This window comes from Vulpes vulpes, chromosome 5 (genome assembly GCF_048418805.1).
Source record: "Vulpes vulpes isolate BD-2025 chromosome 5, VulVul3, whole genome shotgun sequence".
NCBI classification, from domain to species: Eukaryota; Metazoa; Chordata; class Mammalia; order Carnivora; family Canidae; genus Vulpes; species Vulpes vulpes.
Genome location: NC_132784.1, coordinates 84,915,006 through 84,935,016, shown reverse-complemented (window position 1 = coordinate 84,935,016; position 20,011 = coordinate 84,915,006). Strand labels below are relative to the sequence as shown.

The window sequence follows — 20,011 nt, the reverse complement described above, 5'->3', positions numbered from 1 at the left end:
GTACACAAATGCACATAGTAGCTTCATTTGCAATAGCCAAAAACTAGAAATGGTCCAGATGTCCTTTAACAGGTGAATAATTAAACAAATTGTGGTATATCAGCACTGTAGTATTCAGCAATGAAAAGGAACAAACTAGTGATAGACAACCTGGGTGAATCTCCAGAGATTATGCTGAGTTAAAAAAAAAATAAAAAGCTAATTCCAAGAGTTTACATACTGTATGATTCCATTTATGTAACATTCGTGAAATGACAAACTTATAGAAATGGAGAACAGGCTAGTGGTGGCCAAGGGTGAAGGAGGGAGTCCAGGTGGGAAGGAAGTAGTATGGCTACAAAGGGGCAATGCAAGAGATCCTAGTAGTGTTGGAAACTCCTGTATCTTGACGTATCAAGGTCAATATGCTGCTTGTGATATCTCACTATACTTTTGCAAAATGTAACCGTTCAGGGAAACAGTAAAGGGTACATGGAATCTTTATGATTTCTTACAACTCTATGTAAATCTGTAGATTCAAAATAAGTTTAGTTTTTTAAAGTGATATTGAATAAGGAATGTTTCCAAATCTTAAGGGGAAAAAGCAAAGTATTTTCTTTAAGTTCAAAAGTGAAGGGGGAAACGTTTTGAAAGGATATATATATGTGTATATATATATATATGGATATATATAAACATAGAAAGGATATATAACGTACATAATATTCCTTAATATAGGTATAATTTTACATATACATATATAATTCCATAATATAATATATATATTTCTTCCATTATTGTATATACTGCTAGATATATAAGGCCATGGGTTCTCTGAGGCTGGAGTCTGAAAAGGCCGCAGACAGTTGAGAGGAGGAAACAGAACCAAAGTCAGATGACCAATGATGAAAAAGAGTTACGTCCACAGAAACTGGGAGGTGAAATCCACTCCCAAGATCCTGAGCAGATGTCAGCCAGGTCCCCACTCTCCATCTCCAAGCCATAATGTCAGAAATGTAGGTGCCACCAAGGAAGAAGGATAGAGGACCAGAGACAAAATACAGGATTGACTGTTTTCATCTGAAATGACTGGAAAAATGAGGCACTGTTTCGATTAATTTGCCTGCCTTCGGATTGAATGGGAGTTCCTAATGGTGAGTCAGTTGGCTTCTGAAAATGAAGAAATTCACTTACCTGCACAACTGAGATTTCTAACTGCTCTGCATAGGGATTTTATACATAGTTTCTATTTTTCATATTTTTCTACATTGAAGTATATAACATGTAACAATAATTATTTGATGGATTGAAAGGGAAAATCCAAAATATGATTTAAGACCCCAAGATCAACAACTGTTGACAGCAAGCATTGTTGCCTCCACACAGCATGGGCAGCTTATATGCCCCTTTGATATGACTAGAAATCCCTGGTTTCTCATGCCTTTTAACGCCACAGAGACTACATTCCCAAATTTTTGTATTCTTTCTCCCAGCATTGTTCTTCTCTCTTTCTTCTGCTGACCAGTGGAAGGGTGGCTGCTAGGAGACCGTCTCTGTGTAGCAGGCATTGCCATTGTGAAGATCCATCCAGATGCCAAGCTCTGGTTACTTCTAGGGGAGCCTCTCCTTCCCTTTGGTCATCCTGGTCATAACAGATACCACCAACTAATGATCCCAACTATCCCAACTCAGCCTCTCAGTGAAAGATTACAAAAGAAGCAAAGGAGGGTAGCCTGGGTGGCTCAGCAGTTTAGCACCTGCCTTCAGCCCAGGGCGTGATCCTGGAGTCCCGGGATCGAGTCCCGCATCGGGCTCCCTGCATGGAGCCTGCTTCTCCCTCTGCCTGTATCTCTGGCTCTCTCTCTCTCTGTGCCTCTCATGAATAAATAAATAAAATCTTTAAAAAAAAAAAAAGAAGCAAAGGAGAGGAGGGGATGCCAGCAATTTCACTGTGGACTACCTTCACAAATTTTGCCCTATTCAAATATCACCTCCACTATTATTTAATATTTGTCTCTATGGGAAGTCACCTTGTTTACATGAGGAAAGACATTCATATGTTATTATCTAATGGTCGTAGCAGAAAAACAATGTAGGAGGGAAAATGCTTTCTCTGTTAGAAAGGACGGTTATGGAGTACAAAAGTCTACCGGCACCAGACAGATACTTTTTTCCTTTCCGGGATCAAAAAGACTGAAAGAAAATTGGAAAAGCAATTCAGTGTTCACGCGCACCCAACATGAGTATGTCTCCACCTGAAATCATCTGGAATACGACCTAAAATCATTTCAGGTACCACAACAAGGCTTTGTAAAACACCAGCAGGTAGGATGGGTAAGTCTCCTCCCAACTCCAAGACCTCAATCATTCCACACCTGTCCCTGAGCAGCTGACTGAGGTCAATTCAGGAAATGCCCAGTGGGTGGCAGCATCCAAACCAGTGCTGCCCATGCGAGACCTTTCTTTTTTTTTTTTTTTTTTTTTTTTTGAGACCTTTCTTAATATAGCTCTGGTTGTTTACAGCCTCAGCCTGCTCCAGCAGCTCTTTCCCCCTCACCTGCTATTTGTCTACATCTGCCTCTAAGTCCCCAAGGAAAACAACAGACCAGCACATCACTTCATGTGGAAACCAGAATTGAGGGTTCCAAATTTTGTTGGAACTTATATTTGTTTTGTAAAAGGCCCAGCTCCTCCACCCTCCCTCTTCATGGAATTGGGATTCACCATCTGAACCTGGGAAACGGAAAGGATCAAGAAGATCCCTGTGCCCTGGATCCATTTCGAGGTTTTAAATCAACCCACCAACCCTCCAGCATTTTTAAGTGTAGCCGGGTGTTAGACAGGAATTACAGAGCATAATAACCTGCTGCTGGCAAGCTATAGGTTAATTGGGCAGATGATATTAAAGCTGTTGCTATTAATGAACGGAACAAGATAGGACATAACTGCTAAATTATATGTGAGAGATCATAAGAAATGTGAAGTTTCAGAGGAGATTAAGGGAAGGCCAAGCAGACCCTTCTTTCCCAATGCCCATTAAAAGGGCCATAAAAAATCTAAAATGTAAGAAAAACTCAGCAGTATCAGATATTAGGGATAAAAATTAGACATATGCCAGCATCCCCAGGAGTCTCTACCGATGAGCCAAATGACGGGGGTGATGGAGCGTGTATTAGTCTGCTAGGGCTCACATACCAAAATAACCACAGACGGGGTGGTTTAAATGCAAACCTACTTCTGACAGTTCTGGAGGTTGGAAAACTAAGACCAACCTTAGATGCAGTGTCATCAGGAAGGATTGCAGTTCCGCAATCCTTCAGGACCCGTTGTGGACTTACCGGCCACGGCTCAAGTGGAGCCCTCGGTCACCTACACCAGCCTGGGCCAGGAGACCGAAGAGGAGCCCCACGTGTGCGTGGCCTAGGGAGCGGCCCTCCCAGCCCATTGAAGTCCACGCCGTGGCCACGTGCTTGCCCTCCATCTCTGTATTGTACATAGAGAAAGGTATTTATTAGGTGCGGTTTGCACAGGTGGACTGCAAGGTAGCAAATCTGAAAGCCTGTAAGGGGCATGCGCTCACCATCGCCGGAGACGCAGGCCCCGAGCCACCTGACTTAGAGAGACGCCTAGCTAGTATGTATCCTGATCACAGCCCTCCTGCATTAATTACTGTGAAGACTTTTGAATTAAAAGCAAGTGTTATTATTAAAAAAAAAAAAAAGTGTCATCAGGTCTGGATTCTCCTCCAGCCTCGCTCCTCAGCTGGCAGATGACTGCCTTCTTGCTGTGTCTCCATAGGGTGTCTTCTCTGTGCTCACGTGTCCCTGCTGCCTGTTCCTCTCCTAGTGAGCACACTAGTCCTATTGGATTAGAAACCATTCATTTGACCTCATGTAGTCCTAAATACCCCCTTAAAGGCCCTGTCTCCAAATACAGTCACATTGGGTGTTAGGGATTCAACATATGAATTTTGAGGGACACAGCTGAGGCCATCACAGAGTCTCAATCTAGTCAATTTTTGCAGAAAAAAATAGGCTGGAAGGAAAACAGGAAAACAAAAGGAAGGAGGTAGAGGGAAAGGAAGGGAAAAGGGAAGGAGAAAAGAGAGAGCCCATGGATGATAGAATTGAGGCCCCAGGGATACTGTCCAACTTAAAGATGAGAAGGGAGGCTGCCCTGATGAGCAGGGTTGCTCCAAGAAGAAAGGCCTTGGAGGATGGAGCAGAACAGAGGATCTGCCTCAGATAAGCAGCTGTTCAAGTATCTGGGAAGCTGACTCCAAAGGCAAAAATAAAAATCCATTCCAGACAAGTAGCATTGCATTAACCAGAAAAACAGGCCAAGGGGCAAAGTTAAGAGCCCCTCAAAAGGCTCTCCTAAATCCTCTCTGCCTCTTTGCAACTGCAGCTTTAGATGCACATAGATTTATTCTGAGTCCAGTGATGATGTATTTATTTTACCACATGAAAAAAAAATGTCATGAAACTAGGAGGGGTCTGCAAATATACAATAAGCCAGGTGCCTATCCTTATTTGCCTTCTTATGCTGTCAAATACGAACTCATTTAAGGAGGACATGTGATGTAATGAGTACTGGGCGTTATATGACTGGTGAATCACTGAAACCAATAATATGTTATATGTTAATTAATTGAATTTAAATAAAAATTTAAAAAGAAGAATTCGAATCAAGTAACAGCTATTTCAATGTGAGTCTCTGTGTATTTGTGTTGAAGAGTTTTATGTTTGGAAAGAAAGCCAGCATTGTTTTTCCAGCAAGGTAGGTCCAGCCTTAAACTCAAGCTGAACCTGCAGGTAGCCCCAGGAAGCATAGATCTGAGAGTTCTGATTGAAGCTGACATAAGTATTCTTTAACACTTGCTCTACATAGAACTCTCCTCTTTCTAGGACCAACAATAGAATTAAAATCAATATAAGATCTATGAAGAAATTCTACAGCACAAAGTAAAAGCTTTCTGATGACCAAATAATTCAGTGGAAAATGCTTTTTCTGGATTGGAAGAAAAATGGGAAAATATTTATTTACTTTTGTTCCCCTAAAGAACTGCCTCTCTTGAACAAGAAGGGGCCTTGATGAGGAGATAAGCCAAAATAAGAAGGAAGGGCAATGAAACTAACACCCAGTGAGAAGACATAAAACAGATACACTGGATGCTACAAAAGACAAATTTGTAACTTGGTGATACAGAAGAAAAACTGGAGAAACACTCTTGATCACATGGGACATGAATAAGGAGATGAAAATGACAAGAGAAAAAAGACAGGGATAGATACTCTGGGACAAATGAAATGGTGACATGAACTCCCAAGAATGGTGGCATTCCCTCAAAGTTAATTGAATCCAGTCAAACCAAATGGAATAAAAGCATTGTTCAAGACAGAACTGACATCCGTTTTCCAGCATTAAGCAAAGCTTTAGCCTTAGGAGAGCCATCACCGTATTTTAATAAAGATAATAAATAGAGATCTCTTCCAAGACACAGGCTTTTAAAAGTTTGAAGTTTACAGGATCGAATCCCACATCAGGCTCCCGGTGCATGGAGCCTGCTTCTCCCTCTGCCTGTGTCTCTGCCTCTCTCTCTCTCTCTCTCTGTGACTATCATAAATAAATAAAAATTTTTTAAAAAAAGTTTGAAGTTTAAAGAATAATAAAGAATCTTGAAAATCATTCATTCATGGAAAAAAATTACCTTTGCAAAACAAAAATTATGAAATATGGGCAGTATAAAATGACCTTCATTATTCTATGTGATGCTTTTTCTTTGATTTCCACTATGGTTGGGATAACCATTGCTGCCCTGCATTGGTTTGGTTTTTTTGTTTTTGTTGTTTTTAATTTACTATAGTTGATAGGTAGGTAGACAATCGCCATCTTTTTACCTATCTGTGCTATTTTATCCTTTTAATTTATTAATGTTTTTTTAATTTATTTTTATTGGTGTTCAATTTGCCAACATATAGAATAACACCCAGTGCTCATCCCATCAAGTGCCCCCCTCAGTGCCCGTCACCCAGTCACCCCTACCCCCCGCCCACCTCCCTTTCTACCACCCTTTGTTTGTTTCCTAGAGTTAGAAGTCTCTCATGTTCTGTCTCCCTTTCTGATATTTCCCACTCATTTTTTTCTCCTTTCTCCTTTATTCCCTTTCACTATTTTTTATATTCCCCGAATGAATGAGACCATATAATGTTTGTCCTTCTCCGATTGACTTACTTCACTCAGGATAATACCCTCCAGTTCCATCCACGTTGAAACAAATGGTGGGTATTTGTCGTTTCTAATGGCTGAGGAATATTCCATTGTATACATAGACCACAGCTTCTTTATCCATTCATCTTTCGATGGACACCGAGGCTCCTTCCACAGTGTGGCTATTGTGGACGTTGCTGCTAGAAACATTGGGGTGCAGGTGTCCCGGCGTTTCACTGCATCTGTATCTTTGGGGTAAATCCCCAACAGTGCAATTGCTGGGTCGTAGGGCAGGTCTATTTTTAACTCTTTGAGGAACTTCCACACAGTTTTCCAGAGTGGCTGCACCAGTTCCCATTCCCACCAACAGGGCAAGAGGATTATTAATATAGTAATCATACAGAAGAGTGCATAAAAACATTTATGTCCAAATCTCTTCCTCTTCCTCTTGAATTCAGATGAAACTGTGATTTGTTCTAAGCAAGGGAACATGGCAAAGGTGGCCGTCACCACCTTGAGTATGCTGCATCATAAGACCCTACCTTAGTAGCCAGGAGAGAGACTTTTCTCCCTTGCTGGTTTGCAGAATCAGGTTTCCTCACTGAGAAGGCCCACAGCTGTCCTCACGTGACAGGGAAAGGCTGGCAGTCCCTCCTCATAACTGAGAGCACACCCCTGGCTAACAGCCAAAGAGAAAACAGAGACAAATACTGTAAGGAGTCTACTTCTATGAGGTACTTAAAAGAGCTGAATCCATAGAGACCGAAAGTAAAATGGTAGTTGCCGGGGCCTGGAGAGATGGGGAAGATGGGGAGTTGTTTAATGGGGAGAAAGTTTCAGTTTGGGAAGATGAAAATGTTCCAGGGTGGATGGTGCTGATGGCGGCCCAACAATGTGAAATGTCAACACCACTGAACTGTACACTTACAAAGTGGTTACGATGGCAAATTTTCTATGTTGAAAAATTATGCACTGGGACAGGTGTTAGCGAATGCTATGGTGGTAACCATTTTGCTGTAAAATACACCCAATCAACAAGTTGCACACCTTAGCCTTACAAGTGTTGCAAGTCAATTATATTTCAATACAGCTGGGGGGAAAAGTTAAAGATGAAATAATTTTTAAAAGAAACAGTGAGATAAGAAATGGATGTTGTTTTAAGCTGCTAAATATGTGATGATTTATTAAGCACCATGGGAAACTAATAAAATGCTCGATTCATGTGTTGAAAAATTTATGTGCAAAAGAAAAAGAAAATAAAAAAGTATGTGCAGTCTGATGAATGCTTATACAGAACAACAATTCAAATTAAGAAATAGTACACTGCCAACCTTAAATGTCCCTTTGTGTCCCTTCTTGTTCATGCCTTAAAGCAAACACTTTCTGTTTTTGTTTTATGCTTTTACTGTCTGGGAATACATCCCTGGGTGCAAGTTTTTGAAAGCTGTATAAATTAAACAGTAATAAATTTTTTTCCTGTCTGTCATTTTTTTATTCATCTTAATGTTTGAGGATTGTGTCCAGCTCTGCTTCAATTTCATTGCTATAAAGTATTCCATTTCAAAAAATAAAAATAAAATTAAAATAAATAAATAAATAAAGTATTCCATTTCATGAACATACCGCAATTTACTTATGCATTTACTGTCGGTGGCCAATTGAGTTGTTTGACTAATAGTATTTCATTTGAACTGGGATTTTTATAAATAGGATATAATTGAATAAATAGGATATAATTAAATTTAGTATTTTAATCCAATCCTCCCCTTTTGATAGGTGAGTGTCATACATTCATTTTGATCACGACAAGCAATACACTTGTTTGTACTTCTTTGTTATCTTAGTTTCCCCAAGATGTGAAAGACAAGATCACTTAACCATTAACTCTATTATCAGATGTAGAGGCCAAAGGCAGGCTGCCCCAAAATGGGCCACTTTAGCAAGAAGATAATTTTAGTTAAAAAGTAATAAAAACTCAGCAGGTCAGGAAAGGTTTTTTACCTCCCTCTCAACTGCCTAAAAATATTTCTTTTTAACTAGGCTCTACACCCAATGCAGGGTTTAAACTCATGACCCCAAGATTAAGAGTCTTATGCTCTACCAACTGAGACATCCAGGAGCCCTCTAAAAAGAATTTAGATACAGGACCTCCTGCAAGACGGAAACCATCACCATAGTATGAACTAGGTATAATAGGAAGGAACCTATCAAGACCTGTTGGTCAAAGTCCTCTATGTCCCATTGTTTCCCCAGTGGCCCAGCAAACAGTTGTCTACCAAGTGGTTACTCTTTTTCCTCTTCCTATAATTTGTATTCCTTCCCTTTGAAGTCCCAGACCCCAACCCCCTTCTCCTTAGTTCAGAATGACATATACTTCATTTTACCTATCTCTGGAATTTCCTTGTCCATGTGGTTTCCCCAGATGAATGCTATTAAATTTGATTTTCCCCTGTTAATCTGTCTCCTGTCAATTTGATTCTTATTCTGGCTAGAAGGACCTTGAAGGGGACAGAAATTCCTGCTTCCTGACAAAGAATAAAGGAACTTGATAGGGATCCACTTTAATCAGGCAGATCTAAATGAATGCTTGATAAAGACCAGAAATTAAATTATACATAATCTAAGATGATGAACTAACAATAATTATCTTTCATATATTAATGACAAAGCATTGAAATAATTAAAACAAAAAAGAAGATACATGGACAGAAACTTGCTTATAATAGGATATTTAACATACTACTCTATGATAAATTATGTGTGTGTACTTCAAGACTTCATGTATTCTAATTAATGTGTTTGAATTTACATACAGATATATCTCAAACTTTACATACAATTTAAAAATGTCCACAACTTCTTTTCAGGCATCCATGAAACATTTTTAAAAATTGCCCATATAATAATTGATCTCGATGCAACACAATTATATGAAACATGTCCTCCAATCAAAATGTAATGTAGTCACTCATAACAAAGATAAAGAGAAAATCCCGATGATTTGAAAATTTTAGAACATAACTTTAAATGGCTAGTAGATCAAAACAGAAAGAAAAACTACAACTTTAGACTATTTACAGAATAATAAAAAAGAAGACCACCACAATGTGTGGTAACTGGTAGGATACCCAAAGCCTTACTCAAATGGAAATTTGTAGGTCTCAATGTATTTGTGATATTATGATATAATTAGACAAATATATTTTATCTTTGTCCCTGGTTCCTGGCCCAAATCTCCTAAAATTCTTGGAATTTCCTGAGTGATACGGTTAAGAGGAACAGCTTTTATTATTCATTTTAAGCCTCTTTCAACTATATCTGATTTTATGCCAATAAGGTTACTCTCAGTAGGCCCTGTTTAGCTTCAGGATGAAGGCTTGTTGCCAGAGGAACCAAATAAGTGATTAGAGGGGTGGAACTTTCAGCTCCACCCCTAACAGGGTTCAAAAGCTTCTGAGCTAGTGAACACATGGAAGTTCTGGGAGGGCAGCATGCCTAGGGAGGGCATTGAAGTTTCTTGGCCCTTTGCACATACCTTCCTTATGCATCTCTTCCGTGCAGCTGTTCCTGAGTTGTATCCTTTATAATTAAATCAGTAATATTAAGCAAAATGATTCTCAGAGTTCTGTGAGCCATTCTAGCAAAATATAAGGAGGGGGTCATGGAAACCCCCCAACTTCGTAGCTGGTAAGTCCCAAGTATAGATTGCCTACACTTTGGACTGACATCTGAAGTGGAGGCAGTCTTGTAGAACTGTGGGGTCTGTGCCAACGCTGAGTAGTTAGCATCAGAATTGAATTTGATTGTAGTACACCCAGTGGGTGCCCAGAAAGTAGCAGAACTGGTTGGTAGGAGAAAAAAAACCTCCACACATTTGGTGTCCGGAGTGTTCTGTGGATAGAAACAGATCAAAATAGTCGTACTTGGGTTTGTTTTAAATACAACTGAAATCGGTACTCGACTGAAAAATTTTTAAATATTAAGGAAAAAAATGAAAGTGATTTTTAAAAAGGAAAACTTAAAAATCCAAGCAGAGCATAATTGCTGTCTGTTGATTGCAAAATGTTCACAATTTTTCACCCTTACCTGAATCTACTCCTTTGGCAATGTGATTTTGCAACTCCTCTCAAGAAGGAGATACCAGTTCCCCCAAGCTTTGATACCAGTTGGGCCTTGTGACTTACTGTGCTCAATAATTTGCAGCAGAAGTGGTGGCTGTCATGGTAGAGGGACATGTGGCAGGTTACAGAGCCTGAAGTGACACATGACTTCTGTCCACATTTCACTGGGATAGCAATCACATGGCCATATCTAAATCCAACAGGAAGAGCAGCAAAACTCTCTGTGGCCAGAAAGAAAACTAGAAATTTTTAGTGAGCAAATTAAATAGAGGGTTTGTTATGATCTGATATCCTCTTATTTGTTTGTTAAATATTTTTCACTCCCTCCACTAGAGCATGAGTTCCGTGAAGGCAAGGCTCTTGCTTATCTGTACCTGCTGTATCCCTTGCTCTTAGGATGTTCCTTGCCTCAAGGGAGGTTTTTAAAAATAAATTATCATGTCATGCAAAATTATTTGACAGTGAATTTGAAAAATCTTACTAATGTGGAAAGTTTCTGGAGACTATAATTTTAACCATAAATTGCTTAAGAAATAGAATATCTGAGGAGAGCAGTTATGGAAGCATAAATATTTAAAAATTACCTCCAAAAAATCTTCAGGAATCAATGATTTTCTAGCTAATGAATTCTTTCAAAATTCTAAGGAAGAGCTAATGATAATGCCATATACATTTGATTCAGATTATTTAAAAAGCTAGAAATACATTTGTGAATCAGGCATAAGCCTTTTACTATGACCTGACAAAAAGTAAGATGAGCAAATAAATAAAACATGAGCAAATCAAATTCCTCACTGCTTTAGTAGAATTATTCCACCTAAGTGAGATTTTTCCTCGGATGATTGGATATTAGGAATTGATTAGTAATTAAATATACTTTGTATCATACATGTGATCACTTCAATCAAAAGTGATGCTTATCTCTATATCAATAATAAAGATTCTGATCCCAAACCAAACCACCAGCCAACATGCTACTCAACAATGAAAGAGTAGATGCATCCCCGTTTAAAAACCAGAGGATGGATGCCTGGGTTGTTCAACGGTTGGGTGTCTGCCTTTGGCCCAGGGCGTGATCCTAGAGTCCCAGGGTCGGGTCCCACATTGGGCTCCCTTCATGGAGCCTGCATCTCCCTCTGCCTGTGTCTCTGCCTCCTTCTCTTTCTGTGACTCTCATGAATAAATAAAAATTTTTTAATTAATTAATTAATTAATTAAAACCAGAGGAGGAAGAAAGCAACAAAGTACTAAACATAGTCACCATTATTTTACATTTTCTGGGGGGAAATTTTTTTTAAAGATTCATGTACCTATTTTAGAGAGGAAGAGAGTGTAAAAGGGAGAGGCAGAGGGAGAGAGAGAGAGAATCCCAAGCTGATGTCACACTGAGAGCGGAGCCCAACACGGGGCTTGATCCTAGGATCCTGAGATTATGACCTGAGCCAAAATCAAGAGTCGAGTCGGATGCATAACCTACTGAGTTACCCAGGCGCCCCTGAAAAGACAAAATTATCATTATTTCTCTTTGCTATGGTTGCCTATTTAGAAAATTCAGTGAATAAATTGCAAAAGTATAAGCATGATTAAAAGTTTAGTGAAGTGACTACATATAAAAATGACTGCCCTGGAGTGTGATAATTTTCCTGGATTCATAACAAAGAAAACAAATCTCTGGGGAGCATTTTTCACAGGTGAAACTATTAAAATTATGCTGTTGGATGAAACAAAAAATGTTTAGAATTATTATGTGAAGAGAGTAGGTTATGTAACAACATGATAACATTTTTGTAAAATATACATATAAATATCTGTATTTTAAAAGGATAGACATGGGCGCCTGGGTGGCTCAGTCCGTTAAGCATCAGACTATTAATTTTGGTTCAGGTGGTGATCTCAGGGTCATGGGATGGAGCACTGCATTGGGCTCTGCGCTCAGCATGAAGTCTGCTGGTCCCTCTCCCTCTGCTCCTCCCCTCATGCTCACTCTCTCTCCCTCTCTCTCAAATAAATAAAATCTTTTTAAAAAATTAAATAATATACATAAAAATACTAACACACCGTATTCCACACAAAACACATAAAAATATTCCAGGCAGACCAAAATGATAGACACAAAAATGTTAATAGATGGGATCTCTACATCAGAGAATTAAAAACAACTTTGAGTGTTTTCTCTGTATTTCCCAGCATTTTCTGATATTTCTGTTCCTTTTTTAAATAGAACAATATTTACAGAAAATTAAAAGAATATGCATTTAGGGAGAATATCTAACAAATGCAAAAGAAAACATGAAATATAAAAAAAGAAAATATGAAATATGTAAAAATAATTTTAGGAAGAGATATTTATAACTGCTCTAAACCTGCATCACACCTACATTGCTGGTGGGAATATATAAGAGTAGAGTCACTCTGGAAGAACATTTGGCAGTTTCTTAAAAAGCTAAAATGCAAATGCTATATGACTTCATGATTACACTCCTGAACACCTGACCCAGAGAAATAAAAACTTATGTTCACACAAAAACCTGTATAGTAATGTTTACAGCCAATTCCAATCCAAAAGTTTCCATGCTATGCGACTCCTTTCATATAACATTCTTAAAATGACAAAATTATAGAAATTGAAGAGACTAGTGGTTTCCAGGGAGAATAGAGGAAGGAGGCAAGTGAGGGTGCTATAAAAAGGCAAGATGACAGATCTTTTTGGTGATGGAAATATTCGGTATTTGATGGTATCAGGTATCAGTGTCAGGCTACTGTGATACCATGCTATAGTTCTGCAAGACATTATCATTTGTGGAAACCAGGTCAAAGGTAAATGGGATTTCTCTGTATAAGTTCTTACAATCACATGGAAATCTATAATTATTTCAAGATTAAAGCTTAAAAAAGATTATATAATGACAAGTAATTGCCAACTTAGATTGCATAGAATGGAAAAATAGCTCTAAAGAGTTATTTGGGGGGGACAACTACAGAAATTTAAATATGGATGTGCATTGGATAATATTTATTGTATACAGTACATTTTGGAGTGTGAAAATAGTATTGTAGCTATACAGGAGACTATATAATGGTCCTTGGTCTCAGTATATTCAAGTATTGAGGGATAACATATAACAATGTCTGCACCTAACTTTCAATTAAAAAATAAAATAAAAACTCTCCAATAATTCAGAGAGGGAGAGGAAAAAAAGGGAGAGTGAGCACCAACATGGAACATTTCTGAAAGATAAGCAAATAGATAATTTGCTCTAAAGAGAGTAGTGATGAGAAAAACAGGCCTCAATAATCAATAGTTATGAACTTTGTCCCATACTAGGAATTTTAATGTTTTACTCGCCTACACAAACAGTGGCTCCTTTCCACTTTCTTAGATAAATGCCGTAAATTTTTTATAAGCTTTCAATGTTTTACTAACTAGACATTTTTTCAAATGCATATCACCAATACATTTAGCCATTTTCAAGTTTGCCAATGTATGGCTTCAACCTCCACCATCCCTTCTAGTCCGAACGTGTGTGGGTCTCATCTTCCCCACTGGAATGTCTGCAAAAAACATGGGCAATCTTAGAGGTGGCTAGGGATGGTACTTCTGTCAAAAGCGTTGTGACCTTCATGAACTCAGGGATCCTGGTAGAGTGACCCTGAACTCCTAGCTGGAGTGCCCTCCTTCTGCCCTCCTTCCAAATGTAGGTTATGTAAATAGCAAGGCCTTGTTTTCAAATGTTAAGTTGGTCTTTTTTTTTTTTTTTTTTTTTAATCACAATGGTTACTTGAAGAAAGTAGACTGAGTTTCAAAAACATAAGGGGGAAAAACCACCCTTCAGTTTTTCACCCTTCCATAGAATGACTTTGTTATCTTGTATGAGAATTTTAGCTTTTTTAAAGTTACTAGGGTATGTGTGGGGAGGGGTAGGTTTGTATGGGGACATGGGTGGGTGTTTATTTGTTTTTTAAAATACCACTCAATCCTAGAATCCTAGGGAGAATGAGCAAAATTTACACCAGATGGAAAGAAAGAACCGGATGGAAAACAGATTGACAATCTTTCTGTAAAGTTACTTGTAACAGAGGTAATCAATATTCATAGCTTTTGACCTATCATTTTCCATTGAAGGAATCCACCTTAAAGTCATAGTGTAAATTAAGGACAAAGGTTCATGCACAAAAGTTCATTGACAAATTATAAAAGCAAATATAGTAAAAATAACCTTAAGGAATAGTTAACTTACTATAGGCATAGCCATACACAGGAAACTGTACATTCTTTAACATTATTTTGAGTCATTTTAATTACATTGGAAATGCTTGATATAAGAAGTGAAATAAATATAAACTATTTTAAGAGCAACGGAACTAAAGCTGATGAATCACTTTAGTTTCCAGTTTTGTTCCAATTTCTAACACTTTATTTCCTCTCTGGAATATGATATTTGGCATTTTCCCAATTTAGTTCTGAGGGATTTCCCATCAGAAAACATGCCTCTTTGGTCATGGCTAAAATTATCTCTGGTTCATTGATTTCTGACATTGACTGTTGATATCCCTAGTTCACTGATTGCAGAAAACAAAAAAATGTAGATGACCTTTATTTTTTTTTTAATTTTTTTTTAATTTTTATTTATTTATGATAGTCACAGAGAGAGAGAGAGAGAGGCAGAGACATAGGCAGAGGGAGAAGCAGGCTCCATGCACCGGGAGCCTGATGTGGGATTCGATCCCGGGTCTCCAGGATCGCACCCTGGGCCAAAGGCAAGCGCCAAACCATTGCGCCACCCAGGGATCCCTGTAGATGACCTTTAATAAATGCCTCACACAAAATTTACCTTCACCACCACCCTCAAAAAAATTTTGGAAATCTTCCAGTGTGCATATGTCAAATTGTCAAAGATTATTATGAATTTACCATAATTATTAGAATGCTGGACCCCCAGCAGAATGTCCTTCAGGAAAGCAGTAGAGTATTAGCTGTCATTCAAAATACAAAAATTGGGACACCTTGGTGGCTCAGCGGTTGCGCATCTGCCTTTGGCTCAGGTCATGATCCTGTTGCCCTGGGGATCAAGTCCCACGTCAGCCTTCCTGCGTGGAGCCTGCTTCTTCCTCTGTCTCTGCCTCTGCCTCTCTCTGTGTCTCTCGTGAATAAATAAAGAAAATCTTCAAAAAAAAAAACCCCACAAAAATTACTTTAAGGAAGTGGTCAGTCTCATTCTTCATTAATGCAATGTTCTACTTAGAAAAATTCAGAAAGACATCTGTTCTGTTTTGGGAGAAACTAGGGTAAAAGTATATTTTGGGGGATGAAATGCTGAAAGTTTAATTTGAAATTGAAAATTATTTTGTTTGTAACAATCACAAGGTACTAACAATAATACTACATGAAAAAGGCAAACATGGGCAAAGGCTTCAGGAACCTGGAATATGTCCTACTTTGTGTTATTAAAAAAAACAAAAGGTGTGACAGCATTAACAAAACACACACACACTTTCTCTTTATTCCCTTTTAGTAAAACAGCTTTTAATTTTGCTTAATTTTATCATCATAATAAACCTCATTGTAGGCTGTTCCCAATCTATAAAAGAACTGCATATTCTCCCCAAAGCATTTTTATTTAGTTGTTTGGAACCAAATACGTGTTTTCTATAAAAACAATGTTATAAATTGGGACTAGTTCCTCAGCCTGGTTCCACAAAAGACTATTTGACTCATACTGTATCTGAAATACGTTTGCAGTGAAAAGACACAATTGCTGAAAATAATTTTGTTGCATAAAAGGCATTATTTCAACTACATTGTGGGCAATTCAAAGAAACTAATCATTGCTTATTTAATTGCCTTTTTGAAAAATTATATTATAAATTCTAATCAGGAACACTGGAAATAGTTGTCCTCTTCTTTCCAGCAAGCAAGCTCAAGCCACAGTTCGGGACGCTTGTTATTGTTCTGCCTCAGGTACTCTGCTCTCTACTGCTGTTGTGAGCATCTTCACATCTAGCATCCGTAGGAACTTACACAAATCAGGCTTTTGAACTCAGAAACTTGCTAAATGATAAGCCTCTATATGGTCCAAATTTCAGATAAGCCAAAAGCTTATATATACATTTTTGGTTTTGGATTACAGGGCCATAAGTAAAGTTTTCTATAAGAATCCTGATGTCCTAAGATTGGGTTCGACATTATCCCATTAAAGTGGGTAGCCATCAAACATGCAAAAATCCAGGGATCCCTGAGTGGCTCAGCCGTTTAGCGCCTGCCTTTGGCCCAGGGCATGATCCTGGGGTTCCGGGATCTGATCCCACATCAGGCTCCTTGCGTGGAGCCTGCTTCTCCCTCTGCTTCTCTGTGTCTCTCGTGAATAAATAAATTCTGTGTCTCTCGTGAATAAATAAATTCTGTGTCTCTCGTGAATAAATAAATAAATAAAATCTTAAAAAACAAATTATTGCATTTGTAAACACTGGAAAGAAGCAGAGTCGAATAGGAATGTTATAACGTTAAAGTATGATTTTCAAAAGACTATACACAAGACTACCAGATATAGAATGAACACATATTTAAGATTTTTAAAAAAATATTTTATTTATTTATTTATGAGAGACACACAGAAAGAGAGGCAGAGACACAGGCGGAGGGAGAAGCAGGCTCCATGCAGGGAGCCCGATGTGGGACTCGATCCTGGGTCTCTAGGACCACACCCTGGGCTGAAGGCAGCACTAAACCACTGAGCAATCCGGCCCGCCCTATATTTAAGATTTTATTCAATCAATTAAGGGGAATTATTAAGTTGACAAAGCCGGTTCAGAGAAGACTTGGAGAAGCAGAGATTGTATAGAGTCGGTCAAAAGAATGCCGAAATGAACTTATGGGGTTACTAGATACAAAATCTGTTAGAACCCTATTGTGCATTAACCTCTGCGGTTATATTTTTCTAACTGGACAGAAATCTGTAAGTTACCATGTAACGTCAGTGTCTGCTTTCTAATCAAACAATAAAGAGCAAAGTCAAACACAGGCAAATTCTCCGATAGATAATTAAAGAATTATTAGGCAAATGTGTTTTTTAAATGACACTGAATGGATACTAGCCTTCTTTTTGCCTTATTTCAACTTTTGGGTGATTTTTCTTGATGGTAATTTTTTTAAATGTATCCAGAGAGAATGCACCAAGACATAGGGTATTATTTTATCCTGATTAATTATCCTGACCCTTAGCCCTGTCAGCTCAAAAACTGATTTTTTTTTTACTCCCAGTGTGCCTATACATTGACACAGCTCACAAAAAAACAAATATACACATCAGACAAAAAGCAATTCATTTACAATAAAAATACAACTCACAAATATATCAGATACTCACCTCCTCTGGCTGGTACATTCTTTCCCTTAAGGAAAGCAATAAATTGGGTCAACTTATCATTTCAACATTGCTTGATGAGCAGTGGTGAACAAGGGAAAAACCGGCCCCAGTGCACTGGACATGTACCCACCATCCCCCATTCTCCCAAATTAAAAAAAGAGAGAGAGAGAGAGCGATCCCCTCCTTTCTCCAAGAGCAGGAAAAATGAATGTACCCATGAGAAGTTTAGGTTTGGGATTTGGGAAGAGGGATTTGGGATTTGGGATTTGGGATTTGGGAAGAGGGTGGAGGAGGGCAAGTTATTTTTAGTTCTTGCTAGTAGACTGGCTTTACCAAAGAAAACTCATTGCCCTAGACCATTTTTTAAAGTACATTTACTTTTCTTAGTAATCTCTACACCTGACTCAGGGCTTGAACTCAAAACCCTGAGGTCAAGAGTCTCACACTTCTCTGAATGAGCCAGCCAGGCCCCCCCTGCCATAGACAATTTTGGGAACTTCTAGAAACTGCAAAGCAGATTCAAAATTAAAGTTCTGCCTCCTAATGGCTCAGAGTCTGCTCTCAACCTGGACAGTAGCCTGAGTCAAGTACATAGCCCCCAAGCCTGTTATCACTGTCTGAAGTTACCCCCGGAGCCTTCCCCTACACATCTACTCGTCCATATACCTCACTCGCCTTCTCTCTGAGCTCCCTGCCGCCCACTTTCACTCCTCATTACCTCCTCCTATCCCTGCTCTGGAATTTTGGTGGAATGGGGGTGGGGGGACAGGGAGAAAGAATTGATGAGGGCTGTCCTGAAACTTACTATACTCGAAGTATATTCCGAGGCCAGAATCTTCTATTGGATAACATTCCTTCATGTGTTCCGTTGGCTGTTTGGCCCCTGGTAGCCGTTGCTTCTACAACTCAAAGATTTTTCTTTTTTAAGATTTTATTTATTTATTCATGAGACACACACACACACACACACACAGGCAGAGACCCAGGCAGAAGGAGAAGCAGGCCCCATGCAGGGAGCCTGACATGGGACTCGATCCCGGGACTCCAGGATCCCACTGTGGGCCGAAGGCAGGAGCCAAACCACTGAGCCACCCAGGGATGTCACAGATTAATGACATCAGGCCATTTCCAAAATTCCTGTCTTGGAAAATAAAAGGCCAGGGGGAGAGCTTGATCCAGGGCACTTCCTCCCCAAAACAGAATGTGCATGGGAAATGCCACACTGGATCTCCGGCCTTTTTCTACAGTCCATCACATCTAATTCCTATTCTGATTGACTCACTCTTTCTTGATCTGTAATTTTATTGAAGATTCACATATCTGTTGTCTCGCCCTTCCTGCCCCTGGCATGAGAAAGATTCTGACTCTAAGGTGCTTTTGTCCACACTGCAGATACCAGATTGCATCTCTTCCCTAAGTACAGTCTCCCTAGGTGATATCATTTAGGTGATTCCAAACAGTTGTATGGTTGTGTCTCACAAATTTGCAGCTCTAGGGCTGATCTCTCCCTTGAGCCTCAGAGGTCTTACTTTTGCAGTTTACTAAAGGTCCCTAATTGTACACTAGTAAGCAAGTCAAGCCTCAGCAGATAGAACAAAGAACTCCTGATTCTCTTCTCTCCCAGCCTGGTCGTCTCTCATTCTTCTCCACACACCCAGTTGCTCATCAAAAACATCACAGACCTGGGACCACTGGGTGGCTCAGTCAGTGAAGCATCAGCCTTTGGCTCAGGTCATGACCCTGGAGGTCCTGGGACTGACCCCTGAGCGGGCCTCCCAGCTCAGCGGGGAGCCTGCTTCTTTCTTTCCCTCCACCCTTCTTTGTCACTCGTGCACACATGCCCTCTCACTCAGGCTCAAACAAATAAAGTTTTCAAAAAACATATCACAGTCCTTGGAATCACCAGGCCACACCCAGTCAGCCAGTCCTATGACATGGGACTCTCCCCCCTAAAATGCATTTCAGAATCTGCCCACTTCAAATCACATCCACTGGTACCCACCAGTTCAAGTCAGCATCTTTCCCGGACCCACTGCAATCTTCTTTTTTTTTTTTTTCCCTTTGCCCTTGCTTCCATCCTTGTCTTTTTTTTTTTTTTTTTAAGATTTTATTTATGTATTCATGAGAGACACACAGAGAGAGGCAGAGACACAGGCAGAGGGAGAAGCAGGCTCCATGCGGGGACCCCGACATGGGACTCTATCCCGGGTCTCCAAGGTCACGCCCCAGGTCGCAGGCGGCGCTGAACCGCTGGGCCCCCCCGGGCTGCCCCCTTCCTGGTCTTTATTCTCCGCGCAGCAGCCGGAGGGATTCCCATGCATGACATCACACGTCCTC

General features: G+C 39.4%; 1 protein-coding gene across 1 annotated transcript in view; it reads right to left on the bottom strand.

The window, feature by feature from the left end:
• Window positions 1-16,577, bottom strand: part of RAG1 (recombination activating 1) — a 39,769-nt gene extending 23,192 nt beyond the window's left edge. The window contains exons 1-4 of the mRNA XM_072759150.1: window positions 15,223-16,577; window positions 10,374-10,531; window positions 9,725-10,080; window positions 6,214-6,868 (exon numbers count right to left, since the gene is read on the bottom strand). The gene's annotated coding sequence lies outside the window, so the exon portion shown is untranslated. The remainder of the gene's footprint in view (window positions 1-6,213; window positions 6,869-9,724; window positions 10,081-10,373; window positions 10,532-15,222) is intronic.
• Window positions 16,578-20,011: the final 3,434 nt, after the last annotated feature.